The sequence below is a fragment of the Lampetra fluviatilis genome, chromosome 18, assembly GCF_964198595.1.
Source record: "Lampetra fluviatilis chromosome 18, kcLamFluv1.1, whole genome shotgun sequence".
In the NCBI taxonomy this organism is placed as follows: Eukaryota; Metazoa; Chordata; class Hyperoartia; order Petromyzontiformes; family Petromyzontidae; genus Lampetra; species Lampetra fluviatilis.
In genome coordinates, this window is record NC_136292.1 from 11,668,302 (window position 1) to 11,691,140 (window position 22,839).

General features: G+C 44.1%; 13 non-coding genes across 13 annotated transcripts; all 13 read right to left on the reverse strand.

Annotated features, from left to right (window-relative positions):
* Nucleotides 1-1,031: 1,031 nt before the first annotated feature.
* On the reverse strand, nucleotides 1,032-1,222 carry LOC144937379 (U2 spliceosomal RNA). The gene has a single exon (XR_013637681.1). It is a non-coding gene; the product is annotated as a U2 spliceosomal RNA (small nuclear RNA).
* A 1,056-nt stretch (nucleotides 1,223-2,278) lies between these two features.
* Nucleotides 2,279-2,469, reverse strand: LOC144937406 (U2 spliceosomal RNA). The gene has a single exon (XR_013637707.1). It is a non-coding gene; the product is annotated as a U2 spliceosomal RNA (small nuclear RNA).
* A 1,057-nt stretch (nucleotides 2,470-3,526) lies between these two features.
* On the reverse strand, nucleotides 3,527-3,717 carry LOC144937380 (U2 spliceosomal RNA). Its single transcript, XR_013637682.1, has one exon. It is a non-coding gene; the product is annotated as a U2 spliceosomal RNA (small nuclear RNA).
* Nucleotides 3,718-4,773: 1,056 nt separating this feature from the next.
* Nucleotides 4,774-4,964, reverse strand: LOC144937345 (U2 spliceosomal RNA). The gene has a single exon (XR_013637650.1). It is a non-coding gene; the product is annotated as a U2 spliceosomal RNA (small nuclear RNA).
* A 1,058-nt stretch (nucleotides 4,965-6,022) lies between these two features.
* On the reverse strand, nucleotides 6,023-6,213 carry LOC144937346 (U2 spliceosomal RNA). The gene has a single exon (XR_013637651.1). It is a non-coding gene; the product is annotated as a U2 spliceosomal RNA (small nuclear RNA).
* Nucleotides 6,214-7,269: 1,056 nt separating this feature from the next.
* Nucleotides 7,270-7,460, reverse strand: LOC144937347 (U2 spliceosomal RNA). The gene has a single exon (XR_013637652.1). It is a non-coding gene; the product is annotated as a U2 spliceosomal RNA (small nuclear RNA).
* A 1,058-nt stretch (nucleotides 7,461-8,518) lies between these two features.
* Nucleotides 8,519-8,709, reverse strand: LOC144937349 (U2 spliceosomal RNA). Its single transcript, XR_013637653.1, has one exon. It is a non-coding gene; the product is annotated as a U2 spliceosomal RNA (small nuclear RNA).
* Nucleotides 8,710-9,765: 1,056 nt separating this feature from the next.
* On the reverse strand, nucleotides 9,766-9,956 carry LOC144937350 (U2 spliceosomal RNA). Its single transcript, XR_013637654.1, has one exon. It is a non-coding gene; the product is annotated as a U2 spliceosomal RNA (small nuclear RNA).
* A 1,057-nt stretch (nucleotides 9,957-11,013) lies between these two features.
* On the reverse strand, nucleotides 11,014-11,204 carry LOC144937372 (U2 spliceosomal RNA). Its single transcript, XR_013637674.1, has one exon. It is a non-coding gene; the product is annotated as a U2 spliceosomal RNA (small nuclear RNA).
* A 1,057-nt stretch (nucleotides 11,205-12,261) lies between these two features.
* Nucleotides 12,262-12,452, reverse strand: LOC144937351 (U2 spliceosomal RNA). Its single transcript, XR_013637655.1, has one exon. It is a non-coding gene; the product is annotated as a U2 spliceosomal RNA (small nuclear RNA).
* A 1,057-nt stretch (nucleotides 12,453-13,509) lies between these two features.
* Nucleotides 13,510-13,700, reverse strand: LOC144937352 (U2 spliceosomal RNA). The gene has a single exon (XR_013637656.1). It is a non-coding gene; the product is annotated as a U2 spliceosomal RNA (small nuclear RNA).
* Nucleotides 13,701-14,757: 1,057 nt separating this feature from the next.
* On the reverse strand, nucleotides 14,758-14,948 carry LOC144937409 (U2 spliceosomal RNA). The gene has a single exon (XR_013637710.1). It is a non-coding gene; the product is annotated as a U2 spliceosomal RNA (small nuclear RNA).
* Nucleotides 14,949-22,510: 7,562 nt separating this feature from the next.
* Nucleotides 22,511-22,701, reverse strand: LOC144937400 (U2 spliceosomal RNA). Its single transcript, XR_013637701.1, has one exon. It is a non-coding gene; the product is annotated as a U2 spliceosomal RNA (small nuclear RNA).
* Between the last annotated feature and the right edge of the window lie 138 nt (nucleotides 22,702-22,839).

Here is a 22,839-nt window from a genome sequence, read left to right on the forward strand (position 1 = left end):
TACATACGCCAAGACTCTCTCTACACCATGGGGCCTCCACCCGTTACTACGCACAATAAAAACTGACTTAAAGCTTTCGTGACTGCAGAAATTCATATTCTTTGGGCCTTTCGGTAAAGTCATGTAGATAGGTTCAAAGAAAATATCAAAAAATTACAAAAAACTACTTTGTTATTTTTAACACCATGGCACATGCGGAATGGTCATGGTAACTTATTGTGCGAATATTATTTGGGTCTTTCGGTAAAGTCACATAGATAGGTTCAAAGAAAATAACAAAAATTACAAAAAAATACTTTACGTGACTTTACCAAAGAATATGCGCAGAAGTTATCACGACCATTCCGCATGTGCCATGGCGTTAAGAGATACGGAATATTAAACAAGCACCAGTCACGCACACGTCCATTCATATTTGAAACCGGGACAAAATCTCAATTTCTGCAAAAGGCTTTGGCACACCCAGAAAAAATTAAACCGAGTTTGTTTCTGCCAACAAACGAGGAAGTTCTTAGGTGCAATTGTAATTGATTAAGAGAATTAGAATCTGAAAATGCTAATATAATAATACAAATTGTACGACCAATACATATGAATGAAAAAAAACTATCGAAAAAATATCGTTCGTTAATAAACACTGTCCCTAAAGGAAGGTATAGTAAAATTTCAGCCTAAGGCCTTTCTACATAGCACATGAAGCAAGATAGACTAAGATAGGTAAATTACGGAATTATGGGCAATACTGCGTTATGAAGACGTAACAAACAGAGCAGTACAGGATAAAACAAACTGTTTGTATATAAGTGCATGTGCATATGACATATTACTTCTTGACCCACACCGACTGGATACCTGTGAAAATAGTTTGATAGATTTTTGAAATTTGACAGCAATCCAGGGCACAAATGAGAAGATGGAGGGGACTGGTAACAAAACAGGAGAGAACGCACCCAATTACGGACAAACAGCGGAAATGGGGTTTGCAAACCCAACATAGTCTACTTTTGTTTGATGATATTCCTCCCCCAGCAGGGAGGTGCACCATTTCCGGAGAAACTGCAATACCGGGTTGATGCGCGGAGTGGACGGAGCAAGCCCCTATTCCATCTCCCTGTCCCAAAAATCTATTTAATATAAGGTACCACAATGTGGTACGTATCAGATATTAAACTGATAAGAACAGATACTACACTTGATCTTAGCCAAAAGGCTGAGAAGCGATAACACACACTTGCCAGTGGTGGATATTACATACGCCAAAACTCTCTCTACACCATGGGGCCTCCACCCGTTACTACGCACAATAAATACTGACTTAAAGCTTTCGTGACTGCAGGAATTCATATTCTTTGGGCCTTTCGGTAAAGTCATGTAGATAGGTTCAAAGAAAATATCAAAAAATAAGAAAAAACTACTTTGTTATTTTTAACACCATGGCACATGCGGAATGGTCGTGGTAACTTATTGTGCGAATATAATTTCGTCTTTCGGTAAAGTCACATAGATAGGTTCAAAGAAAATAACAAAAATTACAAAAAAATACTTTACGTGACTTTACCAAAGCATATGCGCAGAAGTTATCACGACCATTCCGCATGTGCCATGGCGTTAAGAGATACGGAATATTAAACAAGCATCAGTCACGCACACGGCCATTCATATTTGAAACCGGGACAAAATCTCAATTTCTGCAAAAGGCTTTGGCACACCCAGAAAAAATTAAACCGAGTTTGTTTCTGCCAACAAACGAGGAAGTTCTTAGGTGCAATTGTAATTGATTAAGAGAATTAGAATCTGAAAATGCTAATATAATAATACAAATTGTACGACCAATACATATGAATGAAAAAAAAATATCGAAAAAACATCGTTCGTTAATAAACACTGTCCCTAAAGGAAGGTATAGTAAAATTTCAGCCTAAGGCCTTTCTACATAGCACACGAAGCAAGATAGACTAAGATAGGTAAATTACGGAATTATGGGCAATACTGCGTTATGAAGACGTAACAAACAGAGCAGTACAGGATAAAACAAACTGTTTATATATAAGTGCATGTGCATATGACATGTTACTTCTTGACCCACACCGACTGGATACCTGTGAAAATAGTTTGATAGATTTTTGAAATTTGACAGCTATCCAGGGCACAAATGAGAAGATGGAGGGGACTGGTAACAAAACAGGAGAGAACGCACCCAATTACGGACAAACAGCGGAAATGGGGTTTGCAAACCCAACATAGTCTACTTTTGTTCGATGATATTCCTCCCCCAGCAGGGAGGTGCACAATTTCCGGAGAAACTGCAATACCGGGTTGATGCGCGGAGTGAACGGAGCAAGCCCCTATTCCATCTCCCTGTCCCAAAAATCTATTTAATATAAGGTACCACAATGTGGTACGTATCAGATATTAAACTGATAAGAACAGATACTACACTTGATCTTAGCCAAAAGGCCGAGAAGCGATAACACACACTTGCCAGTGGTGGAGATTACATACGCCAAAACTCTCTCTACACCATGGGGCCTCCACCCGTTACTACGCACAATAAATACTGACTTAAAGCTTTCGTGACTGCAGGAATTCATATTCTTTGGGCCTTTCGGTAAAGTCATGTAGATAGGTTCAAAGAAAATATCAAAAAATAAGAAAAAACTACTTTGTTATTTTTAACACCATGGCACATGCGGAATGGTCGTGGTAACTTATTGTGCGAATATTATTTGGGTCTTTCGGTAAAGTCACATAGATAGGTTCAAAGAAAATAACAAAAATTAAAAAAAAATACTTTACGTGACTTTACCAAAGAATATGCGCAGAAGTTATTACGACCATTCCGCATGTGCCATGGCGTTAAGAGATACGGAATATTAAACAAGCATCAGTCACGCACACGGCCATTCATATTTGAAATCGGGACAAAATCTCAATTTCTGCAAAAGGCTTTGGCACACCCAGAAAAAAGTAAACCGAGTTTGTTTCTGCCAACAAACGAGGAAGTTCTTAGGTGCAATTGTAATTGATTAAGAGAATTAGAATCTGAAAATGCTAATATAATAATACAAATTGTACGACCAATACATATGAATGAAAAAAAACTATCGAAAAAATATCGTTCGTTAATAAACACTGTCCCTAAAGGAAGGTATAGTAAAATTTCAGCCTAAGGCCTTTCTACATAGCACATGAAGCAAGATAGACTAAGATAGGTAAATTACGGAATTATGGGCAATACTGCGTTATGAAGACGTAACAAACAGAGCAGTACAGGATAAAACAAACTGTTTGTATATAAGTGCATGTGCATATGACATATTACTTCTTGACCCACACCGACTGGATACCTGTGAAAATAGTTTGATAGATTTTTGAAATTTGACAGCTATCCAGGGCACAAATGAGAAGATGGAGGGGACTGGTAACAAAACAGGAGAGAACGCACCCAATTACGGACAAACAGCGGAAATGGGGTTTGCAAACCCAACATAGTCTACTTTTGTTTGATGATATTCCTCCCCCAGCAGGGAGGTGCACCATTTCCGGAGAAACTGCAATACCGGGTTGATGCGCGGAGTGGACGGAGCAAGCCCCTATTCCATCTCCCTGTCCCAAAAATCTATTTAATATAAGGTACCACAATGTGGTACGTATCAGATATTAAACTGATAAGAACAGATACTACACTTGATCTTAGCCAAAAGGCTGAGAAGCGATAACACACACTTGCCAGTGGTGGATATTACATACGCCAAAACTCTCTCTACACCATGGGGCCTCCACCCGTTACTACGCACAATAAATACTGACTTAAAGCTTTCGTGACTGCAGGAATTCATATTCTTTGGGCCTTTCGGTAAAGTCATGTAGATAGGTTCAAAGAAAATATCAAAAAATAAGAAAAAACTACTTTGTTATTTTTAACACCATGGCACATGCGGAATGGTCGTGGTAACTTATTGTGCGAATATAATTTCGTCTTTCGGTAAAGTCACATAGATAGGTTCAAAGAAAATAACAAAAATTACAAAAAAATACTTTACGTGACTTTACCAAAGCATATGCGCAGAAGTTATCACGACCATTCCGCATGTGCCATGGCGTTAAGAGATACGGAATATTAAACAAGCATCAGTCACGCACACGGCCATTCATATTTGAAACCGGGACAAAATCTCAATTTCTGCAAAAGGCTTTGGCACACCCAGAAAAAATTAAACCGAGTTTGTTTCTGCCAACAAACGAGGAAGTTCTTAGGTGCAATTGTAATTGATTAAGAGAATTAGAATCTGAAAATGCTAATATAATAATACAAATTGTACGACCAATACATATGAATGAAAAAAAAATATCGAAAAAACATCGTTCGTTAATAAACACTGTCCCTAAAGGAAGGTATAGTAAAATTTCAGCCTAAGGCCTTTCTACATAGCACACGAAGCAAGATAGACTAAGATAGGTAAATTACGGAATTATGGGCAATACTGCGTTATGAAGACGTAACAAACAGAGCAGTACAGGATAAAACAAACTGTTTATATATAAGTGCATGTGCATATGACATGTTACTTCTTGACCCACACCGACTGGATACCTGTGAAAATAGTTTGATAGATTTTTGAAATTTGACAGCTATCCAGGGCACAAATGAGAGGATGGAGGGGACTGGTAACAAAACAGGAGAGAACGCACCCAATTACGGACAAACAACGGAAATGGGGTTTGCAAACCCAACATAGTCTACTTTTGTTCGATGATATTCCTCCCCCAGCAGGGAGGTGCACCATTTCCGGAGAAACTGCAATACCGGGTTGATGCGCGGAGTGGACGGAGCAAGCCCCTATTCCATCTCCCTGTCCCAAAAATCTATTTAATATAAGGTACCACAATGTGGTACGTATCAGATATTAAACTGATAAGAACAGATACTACACTTGATCTTAGCCAAAAGGCCGAGAAGCGATAACACACACTTGCCAGTGGTGGAGATTACATACGCCAAAACTCTCTCTACACCATGGGGCCTCCACCCGTTACTACGCACAATAAATACTGACTTAAAGCTTTCGTGACTGCAGGAATTCATATTCTTTGGGCCTTTCGGTAAAGTCATGTAGATAGGTTCAAAGAAAATATCAAAAAATATGAAAAAACTACTTTGTTATTTTTAACACCATGGCACATGCGGAATGGTCGTGGTAACTTATTGTGCGAATATTATTTGGGTCTTTCGGTAAAGTCACATAGATAGGTTCAAAGAAAATAACAAAAATTACAAAAAAATACTTTACGTGACTTTACCAAAGAATATGCGCAGAAGTTATCACGACCATTCCGCATGTGCCATGGCGTTAAGAGATACGGAATATTAAACAAGCATCAATCACGCACACGGCCATTCATATTTGAAACCGGGACAAAATCTCAATTTCTGCAAAAGGCTTTGGCACACCCAGAAAAAATTAAACCGAGTTTGTTTCTGCCAACAAACGAGGAAGTTCTTAGGTGCAATTGTAATTGATTAAGAGAATTAGAATCTGAAAATGCTAATATAATAATACAAATTGTACGACCAATACATATGAATGAAAAAAGAAATATCGAAAAAATATCGTTCGTTAATAAACACTGTCCCTAAAGGAAGGTATAGTAAAATTTCAGCCTAAGGCCTTTCTACATAGCACATGAAGCAAGATAGACTAAGATAGGTAAATTACGGAATTATGGGCAATACTGCGTTATGAAGACGTAACAAACAGAGCAGTACAGGATAAAACAAACTGTTTGTATATAAGTGCATGTGCATATGACATATTACTTCTTGACCCACACCGACTGGATACCTGTGAAAATAGTTTGATAGATTTTTGAAATTTGACAGCTATCCAGGGCACAAATGAGAAGATGGAGGGGACTGGTAACAAAACAGGAGAGAACGCACCCAATTACGGACAAACAGCGGAAATGGGGTTTGCAAACCCAACATAGTCTACTTTTGTTCGATGATATTCCTCCCCCAGCAGGGAGGTGCACCATTTCCGGAGAAACTGCAATACCGGGTTGATGCGCGGAGTGGACGGAGCAAGCCCCTATTCCATCTCCCTGTCCCAAAAATCTATTTAATATAAGGTACCACAATGTGGTACGTATCAGATATTAAACTGATAAGAACAGATACTACACTTGATCTTAGCCAAAAGGCCGAGAAGCGATAACACACACTTGCCAGTGGTGGAGATTACATACGCCAAAACTCTCTCTACACCATGGGGCCTCCACCCGTTACTACGCACAATAAATACTGACTTAAAGCTTTCGTGACTGCAGGAATTCATATTCTTTGGGCCTTTCGGTAAAGTCATGTAGATAGGTTCAAAGAAAATATCAAAAAATAAGAAAAAACTACTTTGTTATTTTTAACACCATGGCACATGCGGAATGGTCGTGGTAACTTATTGTGCGAATATTATTGGGTCTTTCGGTAAAGTCACATAGATAGGTTCAAAGAAAATAACAAAAATTACAAAAAAATACTTTACGTGACTTTACCAAAGAATATGCGCAGAAGTTATCACGACCATTCCGCATGTGCCATGGCGTTAAGAGATACGGAATATTAAACAAGCATCAGTCACGCACACGGCCATTCATATTTGAAATCGGGACAAAATCTCAATTTCTGCAAAAGGCTTTGGCACACCCAGAAAAAAGTAAACCGAGTTTGTTTCTGCCAACAAACGAGGAAGTTCTTAGGTGCAATTGTAATTGATTAAGAGAATTAGAATCTGAAAATGCTAATATAATAATACAAATTGTACGACCAATACATATGAATGAAAAAAAACTATCGAAAAAATATCGTTCGTTAATAAAGACTGTCCCTAAAGGAAGGTATAGTAAAATTTCAGCCTAAGGCCTTTCTACATAGCACATGAAGCAAGATAGACTAAGATAGGTAAATTACGGAATTATGGGCAATACTGCGTTATGAAGACGTAACAAACAGAGCAGTACAGGATAAAACAAACTGTTTGTATATAAGTGCATGTGCATATGACATATTACTTCTTGACCCACACCGACTGGATACCTGTGAAAATAGTTTGATAGATTTTTGAAATTTGACAGCTATCCAGGGCACAAATGAGAGGATGGAGGGGACTGGTAACAAAACAGGAGAGAACGCACCCAATTACGGACAAACAACGGAAATGGGGTTTGCAAACCCAACATAGTCTACTTTTGTTCGATGATATTCCTCCCCCAGCAGGGAGGTGCACCATTTCCGGAGAAACTGCAATACCGGGTTGATGCGCGGAGTGGACGGAGCAAGCCCCTATTCCATCTCCCTGTCCCAAAAATCTATTTAATATAAGGTACCACAATGTGGTACGTATCAGATATTAAACTGATAAGAACAGATACTACACTTGATCTTAGCCAAAAGGCCGAGAAGCGATAACACACACTTGCCAGTGGTGGAGATTACATACGCCAAAACTCTCTCTACACCATGGGGCCTCCACCCGTTACTACGCACAATAAATACTGACTTAAAGCTTTCGTGACTGCAGGAATTCATATTCTTTGGGCCTTTCGGTAAAGTCATGTAGATAGGTTCAAAGAAAATATCAAAAAATATGAAAAAACTACTTTGTTATTTTTAACACCATGGCACATGCGGAATGGTCGTGGTAACTTATTGTGCGAATATTATTTGGGTCTTTCGGTAAAGTCACATAGATAGGTTCAAAGAAAATAACAAAAATTACAAAAAAATACTTTACGTGACTTTACCAAAGAATATGCGCAGAAGTTATCACGACCATTCCGCATGTGCCATGGCGTTAAGAGATACGGAATATTAAACAAGCATCAATCACGCACACGGCCATTCATATTTGAAACCGGGACAAAATCTCAATTTCTGCAAAAGGCTTTGGCACACCCAGAAAAAATTAAACCGAGTTTGTTTCTGCCAACAAATGAGGAAGTTCTTAGGTGCAATTGTAATTGATTAAGAGAATTAGAATCTGAAAATGCTAATATAATAATACAAATTGTACGACCAATACATATGAATGAAAAAAGAAATATCGAAAAAATATCGTTCGTTAATAAACACTGTCCCTAAAGGAAGGTATAGTAAAATTTCAGCCTAAGGCCTTTCTACATAGCACATGAAGCAAGATAGACTAAGATAGGTAAATTACGGAATTATGGGCAATACTGCGTTATGAAGACGTAACAAACAGAGCAGTACAGGATAAAACAAACTGTTTGTATATAAGTGCATGTGCATATGACATATTACTTCTTGACCCACACCGACTGGATACCTGTGAAAATAGTTTGATAGATTTTTGAAATTTGACAGCTATCCAGGGCACAAATGAGAAGATGGAGGGGACTGGTAACAAAACAGGAGAGAACGCACCCAATTACGGACAAACAGCGGAAATGGGGTTTGCAAACCCAACATAGTCTACTTTTGTTCGATGATATTCCTCCCCCAGCAGGGAGGTGCACCATTTCCGGAGAAACTGCAATACCGGGTTGATGCGCGGAGTGGACGGAGCAAGCCCCTATTCCATCTCCCTGTCCCAAAAATCTATTTAATATAAGGTACCACAATGTGGTACGTATCAGATATTAAACTGATAAGAACAGATACTACACTTGATCTTAGCCAAAAGGCCGAGAAGCGATAACACACACTTGCCAGTGGTGGAGATTACATACGCCAAAACTCTCTCTACACCATGGGGCCTCCACCCGTTACTACGCACAATAAATACTGACTTAAAGCTTTCGTGACTGCAGGAATTCATATTCTTTGGGCCTTTCGGTAAAGTCATGTAGATAGGTTCAAAGAAAATATCAAAAAATAAGAAAAAACTACTTTGTTATTTTTAACACCATGGCACATGCGGAATGGTCGTGGTAACTTATTGTGCGAATATTATTGGGTCTTTCGGTAAAGTCACATAGATAGGTTCAAAGAAAATAACAAAAATTACAAAAAAATACTTTACGTGACTTTACCAAAGAATATGCGCAGAAGTTATCACGACCATTCCGCATGTGCCATGGCGTTAAGAGATACGGAATATTAAACAAGCATCAGTCACGCACACGGCCATTCATATTTGAAATCGGGACAAAATCTCAATTTCTGCAAAAGGCTTTGGCACACCCAGAAAAAAGTAAACCGAGTTTGTTTCTGCCAACAAACGAGGAAGTTCTTAGGTGCAATTGTAATTGATTAAGAGAATTAGAATCTGAAAATGCTAATATAATAATACAAATTGTACGACCAATACATATGAATGAAAAAAAACTATCGAAAAAATATCGTTCGTTAATAAACACTGTCCCTAAAGGAAGGTATAGTAAAATTTCAGCCTAAGGCCTTTCTACATAGCACATGAAGCAAGATAGACTAAGATAGGTAAATTACGGAATTATGGGCAATACTGCGTTATGAAGACGTAACAAACAGAGCAGTACAGGATAAAACAAACTGTTTGTATATAAGTGCATGTGCATATGACATATTACTTCTTGACCCACACCGACTGGATACCTGTGAAAATAGTTTGATAGATTTTTGAAATTTGACAGCTATCCAGGGCACAAATGCGAAGATGGAGGGGACTGGTAACAAAACAGGAGAGAACGCACCCAATTACGGACAAACAGCGGAAATGGGGTTTGCAAACCCAACATAGTCTACTTTTGTTTGATGATATTCCTCCCCCAGCAGGGAGGTGCACCATTTCCGGAGAAACTGCAATACCGGGTTGATGCGCGGAGTGGACGGAGCAAGCCCCTATTCCATCTCCCTGTCCCAAAAATCTATTTAATATAAGGTACCACAATGTGGTACGTATCAGATATTAAACTGATAAGAACAGATACTACACTTGATCTTAGCCAAAAGGCCGAGAAGCGATAACACACACTTGCCAGTGGTGGATATTACATACGCCAAAACTCTCTCTACACCATGGGGCCTCCACCCGTTACTACGCACAATAAATACTGACTTAAAGCTTTCGTGACTGCAGGAATTCATATTCTTTGGGCCTTTCGGTAAAGTCATGTAGATAGGTTCAAAGAAAATATCAAAAAATAAGAAAAAACTACTTTGTTATTTTTAACACCATGGCACATGCGGAATGGTCGTGGTAACTTATTGTGCGAATATTATTTGGGTCTTTCGGTAAAGTCACATAGATAGGTTCAAAGAAAATAACAAAAATTACAAAAAAATACTTTACGTGACTTTACCAAAGCATATGCGCAGAAGTTATCACGACCATTCCGCATGTGCCATGGCGTTAAGAGATACGGAATATTAAACAAGCATCAGTCACGCACACGGCCATTCATATTTGAAACCGGGACAAAATCTCAATTTCTGCAAAAGGCTTTGGCACACCCAGAAAAAATTAAACCGAGTTTGTTTCTGCCAACAAACGAGGAAGTTCTTAGGTGCAATTGTAATTGATTAAGAGAATTAGAATCTGAAAATGCTAATATAATAATACAAATTGTACGACCAATACATATGAATGAAAAAAAACTATCGAAAAAATATCGTTCGTTAATAAACACTGTCCCTAAAGGAAGGTATAGTAAAATTTCAGCCTAAGGCCTTTCTACATAGCACATGAAGCAAGATAGACTAAGATAGGTAAATTACGGAATTATGGGCAATACTGCGTTATGAAGACGTAACAAACAGAGCAGTACAGGATAAAACAAACTGTTTGTATATAAGTGCATGTGCATATGACATATTACTTCTTGACCCACACCGACTGGATACCTGTGAAAATAGTTTGATAGATTTTTGAAATTTGACAGCTATCCAGGACACAAATGCGAAGATGGAGGGGACTGGTAACAAAACAGGAGAGAACGCACCCAATTACGGACAAACAGCGGAAATGGGGTTTGCAAACCCAACATAGTCTACTTTTGTTTGATGATATTCCTCCCCCAGCAGGGAGGTGCACCATTTCCGGAGAAACTGCAATACCGGGTTGATGCGCGGAGTGGACGGAGCAAGCCCCTATTCCATCTCCCTGTCCCAAAAATCTGTTTAATATAAGGTACCACAATGTGGTACGTATCAGATATTAAACTGATAAGAACAGATACTACACTTGATCTTAGCCAAAAGGCCGAGAAGCGATAACACACACTTGCCAGTGGTGGATATTACATACGCCAAAACTCTCTCTACACCATGGGGCCTCCACCCGTTACTACGCACAATAAATACTGACTTAAAGCTTTCGTGACTGCAGGAATTCATATTCTTTGGGCCTTTCGGTAAAGTCATGTAGATAGGTTCAAAGAAAATATCAAAAAATAAGAAAAAACTACTTTGTTATTTTTAACACCATGGCACATGCGGAATGGTCGTGGTAACTTATTGTGCGAATATTATTTGGGTCTTTCGGTAAAGTCACATAGATAGGTTCAAAGAAAATAACAAAAATTACAAAAAAATACTTTACGTGACTTTACCAAAGCATATGCGCAGAAGTTATCACGACCATTCCGCATGTGCCATGGCGTTAAGAGATACGGAATATTAAACAAGCATCAGTCACGCACACGGCCATTCATATTTGAAACCGGGACAAAATCTCAATTTCTGCAAAAGGCTTTGGCACACCCAGAAAAAATTAAACCGAGTTTGTTTCTGCCAACAAACGAGGAAGTTCTTAGGTGCAATTGTAATTGATTAAGAGAATTAGAATCTGAAAATGCTAATATAATAATACAAATTGTACGACCAATACATATGAATGAAAAAAAACTATCGAAAAAATATCGTTCGTTAATAAACACTGTCCCTAAAGGAAGGTATAGTAAAATTTCAGCCTAAGGCCTTTCTACATAGCACATGAAGCAAGATAGACTAAGATAGGTAAATTACGGAATTATGGGCAATACTGCGTTATGAAGACGTAACAAACAGAGCAGTACAGGATAAAACAAACTGTTTATATATAAGTGCATGTGCATATGACATGTTACTTCTTGACCCACACCGACTGGATACCTGTGAAAATAGTTTGATAGATTTTTGAAATTTGACAGCTATCCAGGGCACAAATGAGAAGATGGAGGGGACTGGTAACAAAACAGGAGAGAACGCACCCAATTACGGACAAACAACGGAAATGGGGTTTGCAAACCCAACATAGTCTACTTTTGTTCGATGATATTCCTCCCCCAGCAGGGAGGTGCACCATTTCCGGAGAAACTGCAATACCGGGTTGATGCGCGGAGTGGACGGAGCAAGCCCCTATTCCATCTCCCTGTCCCAAAAATCTATTTAATATAAGGTACCACAATGTGGTACGTATCAGATATTAAACTGATAAGAACAGATACTACACTTGATCTTAGCCAAAAGGCCGAGAAGCGATAACACACACTTGCCAGTGGTGGAGATTACAGACGCCAAAACTCTCTCTACACCATGGGGCCTCCACCCGTTACTACGCACAATAAATACTGACTTAAAGCTTTCGTGACTGCAGGAATTCATATTCTTTGGGCCTTTCGGTAAAGTCATGTAGATAGGTTCAAAGAAAATATCAAAAAATAAGAAAAAACTACTTTGTTATTTTTAACACCATGGCACATGCGGAATGGTCGTGGTAACTTATTGTGCGAATATTATTTGGGTCTTTCGGTAAAGTCACATAGATAGGTTGAAAGAAAATAACAAAAATAACAAAAAAATACTTTACGTGACTTTACCAAAGAATATGCGCAGAAGTTATCACGACCATTCCGCATGTGCCATGGCGTTAAGAGATACGGAATATTAAACAAGCATCAGTCACGCACACGGCCATTCATATTTGAAACCGGGACAAAATCTCAATTTCTGCAAAAGGCTTTGGCACACCCAGAAAAAATTAAACCGAGTTTGTTTCTGCCAACAAACGAGGAAGTTCTTAGGTGCAATTGTAATTGATTAAGAGAATTAGAATCTGAAAATGCTAATATAATAATACAAATTGTACGACCAATACATATGAATGAAAAAAAACTATCGAAAAAATATCGTTCGTTAATAAACACTGTCCCTAAAGGAAGGTATAGTAAAATTTCAGCCTAAGGCCTTTCTACATAGCACATGAAGCAAGATAGACTAAGATAGGTAAATTACGGAATTATGGGCAATACTGCGTTATGAAGACGTAACAAACAGAGCAGTACAGGATAAAACAAACTGTTTATATATAAGTGCATGTGCATATGACATGTTACTTCTTGACCCACACCGACTGGATACCTGTGAAAATAGTTTGATAGATTTTTGAAATTTGACAGCTATCCAGGGCACAAATGAGAAGATGGAGGGGACTGGTAACAAAACAGGAGAGAACGCACCCAATTACGGACAAACAACGGAAATGGGGTTTGCAAACCCAACATAGTCTACTTTTGTTCGATGATATTCCTCCCCCAGCAGGGAGGTGCACCATTTCCGGAGAAACTGCAATACCGGGTTGATGCGCGGAGTGGACGGAGCAAGCCCCTATTCCATCTCCCTGTCCCAAAAATCTATTTAATATAAGGTACCACAATGTGGTACGTATCAGATATTAAACTGATAAGAACAGATACTACACTTGATCTTAGCCAAAAGGCCGAGAAGCGATAACACACATTTGCCAGTGGTGGAGATTACAGACGCCAAAACTCTCTCTACACCATGGGGCCTCCACCCGTTACTACGCACAATAAATACTGACTTAAAGCTTTCGTGACTGCAGGAATTCATATTCTTTGGGCCTTTCGGTAAAGTCATGTAGATAGGTTCAAAGAAAATATCAAAAAATAAGAAAAAACTACTTTGTTATTTTTAACACCATGGCACATGCGGAATGGTCGTGGTAACTTATTGTGCGAATATTATTTGGGTCTTTCGGTAAAGTCACATAGATAGGTTGAAAGAAAATAACAAAAATAACAAAAAAATACTTTACGTGACTTTACCAAAGAATATGCGCAGAAGTTATCACGACCATTCCGCATGTGCCATGGCGTTAAGAGATACGGAATATTAAACAAGCATCAGTCACGCACACGGCCATTCATATTTGAAACCGGGACAAAATCTCAATTTCTGCAAAAGGCTTTGGCACACCCAGAAAAAATTAAACCGAGTTTGTTTCTGCCAACAAACGAGGAAGTTCTTAGGTGCAATTGTAATTGATTAAGAGAATTAGAATCTGAAAATGCTAATATAATAATACAAATTGTACGACCAATACATATGAATGAAAAAAAACTATCGAAAAAATATCGTTCGTTAATAAACACTGTCCCTAAAGGAAGGTATAGTAAAATTTCAGCCTAAGGCCTTTCTACATAGCACATGAAGCAAGATAGACTAAGATAGGTAAATTACGGAATTATGGGCAATACTGCGTTATGAAGACGTAACAAACAGAGCAGTACAGGATAAAACAAACTGTTTGTATATAAGTGCATGTGCATATGACATATTACTTCTTGACCCACACCGACTGGATACCTGTGAAAATAGTTTGATAGATTTTTGAAATTTGACAGCTATCCAGGGCACAAATGAGAAGATGGAGGGGACTGGTAACAAAACAGGAGAGAACGCACCCAATTACGGACAAACAGCGGAAATGGGGTTTGCAAACCCAACATAGTCTACTTTTGTTTGATGATATTCCTCCCCCAGCAGGGAGGTGCACCATTCCCTGAGAAACTGCAATACCGGGTTGATGCGCAGAGTGGACAGAGCAAGCCCCTATTCCATCTCCCTGTCCCAAAAATCTATTTAATATAAGGTACCACAATGTGGTACGTATCAGATATTAAACTGATAAGAACAGATACTACACTTGATCTTAGCCAAAAGGCCGAGAAGCGATAACACACACTTGCCAGTGGTGGAGATTACATACGCCAAGACTCTCTCTACACCATGGGGCCTCCACCCGTTACTACGCACAATAAATACTGACTTAAAGCTTTCGTGACTGCAGGAATTCATATTCTTTGGGCCTTTCGGTAAAGTCATGTAGATAGGTTCAAAGAAAATATCAAAAAATTACAAAAAACTACTTTGTTATTTTTAACACCATGGCACATGCGGAATGGTCGTGGTAACTTATTGTGCGAATATTATTTGGGTCTTTCGGTAAAGTCACATAGATAGGTCCAAAGAAAATAACAAAAATTACAAAAAAATACTTTACGTGACTTTACCAAAGAATATGCGCAGAAGTTATCACGACCATTCCGCATGTGCCATGGCGTTAAGAGATACGGAATATTAAACAAGCATCAGTCACGCACACGGCCATTCATATTTGAAACCGGGACAAAATCTCAATTTCTGCAAAAGGCTTTGGCACACCCAGAAAAAATTAAACCGAGTTTGTTTCTGCCAACAAACGAGGAAGTTCTTAGGTGCAATTGTAATTGATTAAGAGAATTAGAATCTGAAAATGCTAATATAATAATACAAATTGTACGACCAATACATATGAATGAAAAAAAACTATCGAAAAAATATCGTTCGTTAATAAACACTGTCCCTAAAGGAAGGTATAGTAAAATATCAGCCTAAGGCCTTTCTACATAGCACATGAAGCAAGATAGACTAAGATAGGTAAATTACGGAATTATGGGCAATACTGCGTTATGAAGACGTAACAAACAGAGCAGTACAGGATGAAACAAACTGTTTGTATATAAGTGCATGTGCATATGACATATTACTTCTTGACCCACACCGACTGGATAGCTGTGAAAATAGTTTGATAGATTTTTGAAATTTGACAGCTATCCAGGGCACAAATGAGAAGATGGAGGGGACTGGTAACAAAACAGGAGAGAACGCACCCAATTACGGACAAACAGCGGAAATGGGGTTTGCAAACCCAACATAGTCTACTTTTGTTTGATGATATTCCTCCCCCAGCAGGGAGGTGCACCATTCCCGGAGAAACTGCAATACCGGGTTGATGCGCGGAGTGGACGGAGCAAGCCCCTATTGCTGCGTCACCATTTCTACCGACGGCACTTTTGAAAGTCCCGCCATCGCCGCAGCAGCTGCCGAGGGCGTGGCCAACCTCAACTTGGGGTCCAACATCGGCTCCGCTGGGGCTGCCGCGTCACCGCCTTCGGACGGAGCGTCACTATCTGCGCGACAGGCGATTACAGCTGCCGTTCGTGCTGACGCTCGGCCGAGTCGCGGGGACATCAAAGTGCGGGCCTCCACGGCGGTCGCTGCACTACACCAAAGGCTGCCCCCGCTGAAGGAGTTTGTGGCTGAGGAGGGCGACTGGGGGGGATTTCAGCGGCGCTTCCTCGCGCATCAAAAGATGGCGGGGTGGTCAGACGACGAAGCCCTCTGCGCACTACCGGCGCTCCTTGACGGCGACGCCCTCGCCGCTCTTACGTCCGCATCGAGGGACAAGCGCTCTACTCTTCAGATGGCGCTGCAATTGCTGGCTGGGGTTTACCGACCCTCGGCGGAGTGTAGGCAGCGATTCTACGACCGCCAGCGGGGTGCGAAGGAGTCGCCCCTCGCCTACCGTACGAGCCTTCTGGCGCTCGCAAAGACGGCCTTCCCTCGTATGGATGACCAAGGCGTCGACGCCATGGTCACCGAGAAGATCCTTCTGCTGGCGGACGACCTGGACGTCGCTATCGTCGCGCAGGAGGACGTGGAGATGGGTTCCCTCCAAGCGGCGCGGCTCCTCCACGCCAACCTCCTGTCGCAGCGAAGGAAGGCCAGCAGGGCAGCTGCGGGCCGTACGGTGGCTGCCATCACCTCACCGACGGATGAGGTCTACGCCGCCGACTTCCGACAGCAGCAACGGATGGGAGCACGGGCGGACCGGGATGGGTCGGCCCGCTCCGACCGCCCGTCTTCACCACCTGCGTTCCCGCGCTGCTATAACTGCGGCATCCGGGGCCACGTCGCCTCGGGGTGCCCTCCCCTCGACAGCGGGGGACGACGCCTCGCGGGGACGCTGGCCCTCCTCCTCCTCCTCCCAAGCTCCACCGACATGACCCGGCGAGTCGCGGCACCCCACATGTTTGGCCAAAGCACACACCCGTTACACATGTACACACCGCAACGAACGGGGGGCCAACATTGCACACCGTGGGGCCAACACGAACCACTATGGGGACCGAATTCGAACCCGCCCAGTGGTCCGTGTTGGCCCATCGCGTTCTAGCTGCGCCGTCGGGGTCGTCGGCCGTAGTAGGGTATATTGACGGGGTCGAAGTGCGTATCCTCGTCGATACAGGTGCGTCGGCAACCATCATTTCGGAACTAATATACAACATTCTCCCTGTCCAAAGTCGTCCCTTGCTACCGGTTAATGTGCCATTCTACGCTGCTAACGGGGGCTCACTGGGTATCATGGGGCAGATTCGCGCGCAAATTTCGATCGGTGATATTAAATTGTCCGGCCCTATTTTTGTGTCCTCCTCGCTGGCGGTTCCGTGCCTGCTGGGGACGGATTTCTTGGGCAAAATGCCGATTCGGATTATGATTAATCAGGGTTGCATTGAACTCCCGTCGGGACGGCGGATGGCGTTTTTGCCTTCCCCTACTACGGATCGCCCGGCGCTCGCGACGGTACCCGCGTTTGTAGTTCAGACGGTTCGCGTGCCGCCGGGGGCACAAATGTTGGTGCCCCTAAAGCTTCGTAGGCCCTTCGCTAAGGGTGTTGGGGACCAGGGTGTCCTGCTCGGGCCATCTAGGGCTGGGGATAGCGGGCCGCATTTGATTCCCGCTCAGACCATTGTAAGGGGGGACGGGGACCCCTTCATCGCGGTCCTCAATGTGGGGTCGCAGGCCGTGGTAATTCCCCAAGGGACCGTGCTTGCTCACGCAACGCCGGTGCCCTGTGAGGAGTCTGTCGCAAATCACGTGCACGCTGCCACTCTGCCGACTCCACATTCGGACACCGATGAAGGGTGGCTTGAGGCGCTTTGTGCGGGATCGACGGACCTGTCGGATGTAGAGCGTCAAAAACTTAGGACACTATTGCGCGAATTCGCCGATTTGTTTAGTCAAAACAAATTCGATCTGGGCTGCACCCATTTGCTGCGTCACCATATTGATACTGGTGACAGCGCGCCCATACGCCAAAATCCCTTCCGGCTGAGTCCCGCCGAGAAGGACCATGTCAAATCGGCTGTTGATGACATGTTAGCCGCCGATATCATTTCTCCCTCTACCAGCCCGTGGGGAGCACCGATCGTTCTGGTAAAGAAACAGGATGGATCGTTGTGGTTTTGCGTCGATTTTCGCCGCCTCAACAAAATTTCCGTTGCTGACGCATACCCGCTTCCCCGTATTGATGAATCGCTCGACGCCTTGGCGGGGGCGCAATTCTTCTCCACATTGGATTTGCTTTCGGGATTCTGGCAGCTTCCTCTGGACGATGAATCTAAGCCTAAAACCGCATTCCGTACGCCACATGGTCTCTTCCAATTTAACCGGTTGCCGATGGGATTACACTCGGCGCCGGCGACTTTCCAGCGATTGATGGAATTGGTTTTGGCTGGATTGCAGTGGGATTCGTGTTTAATCTATTTGGACGACGTTATCGTCTTTAGCAGAACATTTGACGAGCATCTCCAGAGGTTGCGGGCCGTTTTCCTCAAAATGCGGGCTGCTAATTTGAAATTTAAACCCCAAAAGTGTCATTTGTTGCGCGAATCGGTACGTTATTTGGGGCACATCGTAGGGCGCTCGGGTATTGCTACCGATCCCGCCAAAACGCAGTGCGTCAGCTCCTGGCCGACTCCCACCTCGGTGGGAGAGGTCAGGAGCTTTGTTGGTTTCGCGTCATACTACCGACGCTTTGTCGCGGACTTTGCCACCATTGCTAAACCCCTGCACGCTTTGACGTCAAAGGGGGTCCGTTTCCATTGGGGACAGGAGGAGGAGGCTGCGTTCCGCTCACTTCGGGACGCTCTGGTTAATGCCCCTCCCCTGGTTTATCCCGATTTTTCAAAACCCTTTGTGCTCGATACTGACGCGAGCAACACAGGTATTGGGGGCGTGCTGTCCCAGGTGGTCGAGGGCGTCGAACGGGTGGTCGCGTACGGTAGCCGAGTGTTGTCTCCAGCGGAGCAACGATATTGTGTCACGCGTCGGGAACTGCTGGCAATTGTCTACTTCATCCAGCAGTACCGGCCGTATCTGTACGGACAGTGTTTCACCGTCCGTACAGACCATGCAGCGCTACAGTACACCCTGCGAGTCCAACAACCATCGGGACAATTGTCTCGATGGCTGGAGGTTCTCCAGGATTTTGATTTTCAGACCACGTACCGTAAGGGCGTTCGCCACACCAACGCGGACGCCCTGTCACGCATGCCAACCACCCCCGAATGCGCATGCCTCCTGGGGTCGGGTCGGTGCAGGCATCCTGCTGAATTGCCTGTCCCGGTCTTGGCGGCTGCTGATGACGCAGCATCAATGACTAATTCTATCGCACAACAGGGTTCTGATTCCCTGTTGGGGTTGCCTGCTACGGAATGGGGCCGGTTGCAAATGGAAGATACTTCCCTCCTTGCGTTGCGCCGCCGCGTCAGGGACCGGGGGCGGGGGAGGGGTGATGCCGACGTATGGGAAATGCTCGGTGGGTTGTTAATGCATTGGGACGGGAAATCCCATCGCCACCGGCTGGTGGTCCCTTCGGGGTTACGGGGTAGGGTGGTGTGGGCCGCTCACGAGCGCCTCCTCCACCTGGGTACCCAAAAGACCCTGGCCTTGCTCCAACTTGATTTCTTTTGGCCGGGCATGACAAGGGATGTCGGGGATCTATTAGGATCGTGCCCTAGATGTGCGCAGCGCAAACCACCAGCGAAGGAGTCGAACCCGCCCCTGCAATCTATCAGGGTTTCCCGGGTGAACGAACTCGTCGCGCTGGACATTCTAGGACCGTTCCCCGCCACCCCTAGGGGAAATAGGTATTTGCTAACCGGGGTTGAATATTTCACGCGCTGGCCTATGGCCTGGCCCCTGGCCAACCAGTCGGCGGCAGCCATCGTGGAGGCCTTTGTCCAGGGATACGTCCTTGACAAAGGTGCTCCCGAGAGGCTGCTGACCGACCAGGGTAAAAATTTTTCAAGCAAATTGCTCAAACAGGTCTGTGAGATCCTTGGCACTAAAAAGATTCGCACCTCTCCATATCACCCACAAACCGACGGGATGGTCGAGCGGTTGCATCGTACCATCACGTCGATGTTGTCGCAGCACGTTTCTGACTCACAGACGGATTGGGATTTGAAAATTCAGGGGGTCCTGTCAGCATACCGGTTGGCCCCCCATGCTGCGACGGGATTTTCCCCCTTTTTCCTTATGTATGGCCGCGAACCGGAGCCACCTGTTCAGGCCCAACTGCAGATCCCGGCGCCGCAGGGAAAAACTCAATTGGCCGAACATGTTAAATTCAACCTGGAAAAATTAACGGAGGCTCGGGATGCTGCCATGCAGAATTCTGCCAGGCGGCAGAGGGCTAATGAGCGCCTCAGAATGGGTCGCGCGCATGTGATACAGTGGAAGCCGGGGGACAGGGCATGGTTGCACTGTCCCCAGGTACCGCTCGCGTCCTCCTCTAAACTGCTGCGACCGTGGCGGGGTCCCGTCGAGGTGGTTGAGGTCCTGAGACCTCAGTGCGTGCGCATTCAATGGGGGAGGCGCCGGTGGTTTGTACACCCCGCCAGGCTAAAACCCTTCGTTGCGGTGCGAGATCCCACTACACACGCGCGTGGCCAAGCATGTGGGGGGGCGTCCGACTCAGAGGGGTCTTCTCCGTTGCTCCCGCCTAACGTGCTGCAGGCTGTCCCACCCCCAGGTGCACCGGGAGTGACGGGCTCACGCCCGACGACCCCCGCAGGTGATGCTGAGGGTCTTGCGACGTCGGCAACAGACTCGCTCTGTGATGAACACCTGCCGGCCGACGGCCTGCCGGCCGCGCCTGTCCCGTGTGACGGGCCTGCGGCGAGGACGCGCGCAAAAATGCGCAAACTCTTGTGAAAAAAAAGAGAAGAATTTTTTTTTTTTTTGCGTCTTTTGTGGCTTCTCTTTCCGGTGTACATTCGCATGTTGTGCTCACGGTGTGGGGCGTCCGTGCTGTGTTCCCGGCACGTGCCGCGCTGCGTTGTACGATTATTGGGTGTGTGTTGTGTGTGTTGTGTGTGTTCTGTGGGGGGCTGGGGGGGGACTCCAGGTAAAGAAACACGTGTATATACGCTCGTCCTACGGTTTTCGTATTTATTCGCGGGGGGGGGTTCGTCGGGTTATTTTTTTTCTTTCCTCCTTCCTGTTGTTCTTCTCGTTGCGTTATTGTTGAAAAAATGAGGCACACGCTGGGGAATCGAGGGCTGAATAAACTTTTATTGTCGATGTTGCAGCCGGGACGGCTGGGAGCTGTACAGGGGGAGGTGATGTAGGGGTCTTACGGAGGAAATATGTGTCGAGCTGATATGTATGGGATCCTACGGGAAACTAGCACAGTGGGCGGGGCTACGTCAGTGCACGGGCAGGTGCCCTCTACGACGTCCGCGCTTCGGACGTTACGATCCCCCGGGGCCCCACCCCTCAGGGAGGGGGATGTATAAAAGGGGAATGTATCGGGGGGCTAGGGAGAGTTGGGTTAGCTAAGAAGAGAAGACGGAAGACGTCCGAGATAGAGCCCTGGTCTCCCCCTGGTACGCCGTCCTTGTCAGGACCGCGCAGGCTCGAGCCAGTGGCGTGGTGCCAGAGCCAGAGCTAGTGTTGGTCTGGACTCTGAGTACCGGGCCCGACTGACCAGTGTCGGGCCAAGATAGCCTCCCCTAGTCCACGAGAGGAGGACTCTGAGGCAGGCTAGGGTTAGCTAGGAGGTGTGTCCTCAGATAGACGGGTGAGGGGGCCAATACCCCCTCAAGTGTGTATGTCACAACGGTTGCTGTAATAAACCTCAGTGTGCCTCAACCCCGGGTGTCGACCTGTATTCGACGGTACTACACATATGAATGAAAAAAAACTATCGAAAAAATATCGTTCGTTAATAAACACTGTCCCTAAAGGAAGGTATAGTAAAATTTCAGCCTAAGGCCTTTCTACATAGCACATGAAGCAAGATAGACTAAGATAGGTAAATTACGGAATTATGGGCAATACTGCGTTATGAAGACGTAACAAACAGAGCAGTACAGGATAAAACAAACTGTTTGTATATAAGTGCATGTGCATATGACATATTACTTCTTGACCCACACCGACTGGATAGCTGTGAAAATAGTTTGATAGATTTTTGAAATTTGACAGCTATCCAGGGCACAAATGAGAAGATGGAGGGGACTGGTAACAAAACAGGAGAGAACGCACCCAACTACGGACAAACAGCGGAAATGGGGTTTGCAAACCCAACATAGTCTACTTTTGTTTGATGATATTCCTCCCCCAGCAGCGAGGTGCACCATTCCCGGAGAAACTGCAATACCGGGTTGATGCGCGGAGTGGACGGAGCAAGCCCCTATTCCATCTCCCTGTCCCAAAAATCAATTTAATATAAGGTACCACAATGTGGTACGTATCAGATATTAAACTGATAAGAACAGATACTACACTTGATCTTAGCCAAAAGTCCGAGAAGCGATAACACACACTTGCCAGTGGTGGAGATTACATACGCCAAAACTCTCTCTACACCATGGGGCCTCCACCCGTTACTTCGCACAATAAATACCGACTTAAAGCTTTCGTGACTGCAGGAATTCATATTCTTTGGGCCTTTC